The sequence below is a fragment of the Lepisosteus oculatus genome, chromosome 23 (genome assembly GCF_040954835.1).
Source record: "Lepisosteus oculatus isolate fLepOcu1 chromosome 23, fLepOcu1.hap2, whole genome shotgun sequence".
Lineage (NCBI taxonomy): Eukaryota > Metazoa > Chordata > Actinopteri > Semionotiformes > Lepisosteidae > Lepisosteus > Lepisosteus oculatus.
The window spans coordinates 3,344,363-3,348,980 of NC_090718.1; the positions used below are offsets into that span (position 1 = coordinate 3,344,363).

At 42.5% G+C, this 4,618-nt stretch overlaps 1 long non-coding RNA gene across 1 annotated transcript; it reads left to right on the forward strand.

Annotated features, from left to right (window-relative positions):
* Positions 1 to 726: 726 nt before the first annotated feature.
* LOC138224723 (uncharacterized) lies at positions 727 to 3,021 on the forward strand. The gene is made up of 5 exons (XR_011183145.1): positions 727 to 944; positions 1,355 to 1,408; positions 1,874 to 1,938; positions 2,239 to 2,293; positions 2,767 to 3,021. It is a non-coding gene; the product is annotated as an uncharacterized lncRNA (long non-coding RNA).
* The last annotated feature ends 1,597 nt before the right edge of the window (positions 3,022 to 4,618 follow it).

Genomic DNA, 4,618 nt, shown 5'->3' on the forward strand with positions numbered 1-4,618 from the left:
GACATACAGGCTCCTCCAAGTCTACTACAATTTTTTACACTTTATTTTCCTTGTCATTCAAAAAGATAAACAAGTCATGTCCAGTCGCAAAAAAAAAAGCTAGAAAATCGCATTACTGTATAAAGGCGTCTCAGTAGCCTTGATGGTTGAAACGGGAGCAAAGGGGGAAGTGTCTGGTCTCGGAACTGGGACTTGGCTTCAGACTGAATAAGAGAGTTATATGCCCAGTGTGCTGTATGGCCGGCCTGGTGGCTCCGCGGGCTGAACCATCGGACACTTCTAAAGTTCAGAAAGCAGAGCGACTCTCAGAGATCAGAGTGAGTTAAACATGAGCCCCGAGCCTCCCCGTCAGTGTGAGATCTTATCCCCGGGTGTAGCTCTCTCGCTGTCGGGGTGAGTTTGTGGAAGTGGCTGTTCTCTACCACGCCGGCCGTTTTGGGGGGCTCCATTTTCGGGGCCTTCCAAAACAGGGTCAATTGGGTGGTTTAGGTCCTTTAAAAATGATTAGTTGTTGACTCAATTCTAAAAAGCAGCCCCTTATACCACTGTGACACCTTCAGGACAGGTGTGGCATCAGCAGTGAAAGAGAGGTGCAGTCCTAACTAGGAGCGACAGGGGTCTCTCTCCAGCACGTTTCTCTTGATTCGGTCAACTGGCCACAAGCGAAACGTTCCCGATGAACAAACTCGGAGGTGAATGTCGCTGTACCAGTCAGTTTGCCTGAAAATCGTTAGCCGTTATATACTTTATGCATTTTTTGGTGAGTAAAAATGTCTATGTATCGTCAGTAACGTCAGTGTTGAACCCTTGTAACTGAATCCCCAGCTGTCCTTCAGGAGCCGAGCCCGCCTCCAGAGTGACCTTCCTCAGCGGACACGCCCCGTCCACCTGTTCCACAGGTGCGCCCGGCAAGATGGCGGCGGGACGAGTTTCTGCGGCGTTAGGTGCGTTTGCGTTTTATTTGTAATTTTCTTATTTTAAGTTAAAAAATGCAAATATCACGTTGAGTAAAGATAGACAAAGTTTATGCATGTTGCTACATTTTAATTGTATGTATTTCGATTTAATGTGTGTTTAAGGACGCCGAAATTAGTGTTCTCTCCGTTTGGGCGTGCTGTGGACGTTTTAAAATCTGCAATTAAGCGTTCTTATATTATCTTTCTTTGAAGTATTTTTAAATATATGGAACTTCTAGGTATGTAAGGCTGTAGTTTACCACCAAACAATGCCTTTATAAAGTAAATTGTTGTGTGATATATCTTCTTTGCGGATATGGGCTATAACCCTTTCCAATCCAAACCTCTAAAATATTAACATGAAATGTACTAATTCGTTTGTTTATTTTTTTCTCCAGGTGACAAAAGGATTTAAAGAAGGGGTCTCCGGTGATAAAAAGTGTTTTTTGAAGGTAAGTGATATTCCTACCTTTTGCCATACTATTTTTTTTTGTAACTCGATAAGACAACACGTATTGCCGGCATTTTAAAACCAGAACGAGTTTATACAAATATTCGAACTTCTTTTTAGTTTCGTTGTGTTTTTGTTGAATAGAAATAAAAACTCTAGGGCGCTGTATCTTCATCTATTGAATGCATTGAGTAAAGATGGATAACACTAACATGTTAACGATGCTTTTCAAAGCAAGGAGTTTTATCGACTATGATACCCGCGGTAAGTGGTACTTTCTCTTAAATGTATTTGAAGCATTGAATGTGGCCGAAAGTATTTTCTAAATATTGGAATAGTGGGACTGTTTTCTTAGTGAATTTGAGCGGGGTTGTATATTTCTACTTATTTAAAAAGTTAGACTTCAAGAACATCGATTCTACAAATCCGATATCTTGTTAACTTGATGTTTTTTTTTTGCCTTCAGTTCTGCGGCTCCTGGTTCTCGGCGCTCCGACGATCTCCACTCCAGCTCCGCTCCAGCAACTCCTTGTGCGTTGGCAAGTTATTCTTGACAGTGTGTGCTTTTCCTTACGTTTCATTTTGGACTCCAGTGGCTTGATCGGTAATATATCTGTATATATTAGATCTTTCATTTAATTATTTTAATTCTGTATTTTTTATTTGGTGTCTCTAATACTGTAGTAAAGCTTCAAACGTTTGCTTTATGAAGTCAGTTTCTGTTGGATCTCTTCTTTGCGGATTCGAGGCGTAATAAAGCTTTCCGCTCCGAAATGATACAGTTTTGAAAATACTGAATTGACTGATTCGTGTTTTATTTTATTTCTCCAGGTGACAAAGGATTTCAAGAACGCGCCTGCAGTTATGAAAGTTGTTTTGCCCCAGGGTAAGTAATGCTACCTTTCGCTATACCATTTATATTTGTGTAACTCCGTAAGACAACACCTGCTTCCCTGCATTTTAACACCAGAACGGGTTTATACCAAGCTTCTTTTCGTTTCGTTGTGCTTCTGTTGAATAGAGATGGGAAACTCTAAGTCGCAGATTCTTCATCTATTGAATCCATTGGGTAAAAACGGATAATACTGAAACTTTTAACGACGGTTTTCAAAGCAGGGAGTTAACACGAATATGATACACGCTGTAAATTTATAAGTAGCATTGCATTTCTGTGGCTGAACGAATTTTCAAAATATTGGAGTAGTGGGGCTGAGATGTATCTGTGATTTCTCATTTAATAAAAACATTGGTTTCTTTTTTCAGCCTATTTAAAAAGTTAATCGACTTCAGAAAGTCAAGCGAATCGATCGTGCAAATCCGATATCTTGTTAACTTGATGTTTTTTTCTTTTGCCTTAAGTAATGCGGCTCCTGCTCCTCGGCGCTCCGACGATCTCCTCTCCAGCTCCACTCCAGAAACTCCTTGTGCGTTGGCAAGTTATTCTTGACAGTGTGTGTGCTTTTCCTTACATTTCATTTTGGACACCAGTGGCTTGATCTGTAATGTACCGATTCAGTGATGTATCTTTCACTTGATGTTTTGAAGTTTTTCGTGTTTCCTGCTGACTGCTGCTACTGTTTGTGCTACGTATTCTGCAATAAAAACTGTTGATTTCATTTTCTGAATTGTCTTCTATTTTTTAAGGTGTGTTGGGAGGGTTTACTCTGGCCTGGTGTCTCACTGCTGTAAGTTTTTGGCTGCAAAATCTGGAGAGAGCACAAACAGTTTCTGAGAAACGATGCGATGGGTTGTTTTGTACTTTGCGCCACGGCCGCAAGGGGACACCCTATCGCATCGTGCCTTGGAAACTGCGGGGGCTACCCCCTTTTTAAGTCGCTCCAGATTTTCCCGCCTTTTTAGATAGTCTCTGGGGGGTTAGGGTCCCTAGCAGGGAGCCCAGGTACAGCCCCTAGGGGAGGAGAAGGGAGGATAGCTCTAGCCAAGCCCCCTCACTCCCAGCTGAGAGGAAGGCGGGCTGGAGGTGGCTTTGGCCCGAGAGAGAGGAGGCACCCAGGGCGGACTCAGCCTATCAGTCACAGCTTGTAACTGACAGACTTCTAACTAAGTCCACACCAGGAGACCTGCCTCTCTGCAGGGACCTAGGCCATCACCAACCTGCCTTCCCCTCCTGCTGGGAGTGAGTGGGCTTGGCTAGAGCTGCAGTCAATCGCCCAGCCCCTCTCTCCAAAAAGAGGAGTAGATGGGGCTCGGTTTGATTGATGGGAGGAGACCACGCCCTGAAAGAGCCCCGGTATATACTAAGTTTTTTGGCGGGAAAATCTGGACAGACTTAACAAGGGGGTAGCCTCTGCAGTTTCCAAGTCACAAAGCGATAGGGTGTCCCCTTGCGGTCAGTGACAACAAGGAAAAACAGCCCTTCGCATCGTTCCTCAGAAACTGTTAGTAAAGTCTCTCCGCCAAAAAACTCACCAACACCGGGGGTTTTCAGGACCAAGGGGATACTGAACTCTGCACGAGAACAGAAAGAACAAAACACATCAAAATCCAATAAACAATTTATTGAGCGAAAATTGCATACAAAACAAAGCATTCAAGTACCAGCGATGCACAGACTCGAAGTGAAAATGAACACATTTTAAATTACAAAGCGTCAAACAAGGCTACATTAACGCTAAAGGTTTTTACAAGTAAACAGAGTACAAAAACATTTGCATGCAAGCACATGGAAAAGCACAGAAACATACAGCACATTACTGTTTCTCCGAGGGATCTGTCGAGGCAGCGACCAGAGTGAAGACGGGAACTTCGTTGCCTTTCCTGCAAAAGAACAGAAATCAGTATTAGCTGTGCTTTCTGTTACAAACAACAACTCGAAATTCCACCAGCTAGTTAGATCAAGCTTCCGTATTTACTGACACGTTCAGAAGATGAAACAGTTTAAGAGGAATTCAAGTTGGAATTAACCCTTAGCCTCGTGTAACGAGAAATGTTCCTGTTCAACGGAATATCAAAGCACTTAGGTTTAAATTTAAAGTGTGCAAACTACCAAACGCACAACACAATCAATATAGATACATGGGTATCGATTGGATGGAAACTAACATATTCTAATGCTTTTTTGGGGGGATTTCCATTTTAAATAGCATATGTTTTCTGAAACTCAGTTAACACGTGAACACAACCGAAGTCTTTATGAACTCTGCTGTTGCGATGAAATGTGGAAACCAAAACGTTTTCAAATGAATCTGTA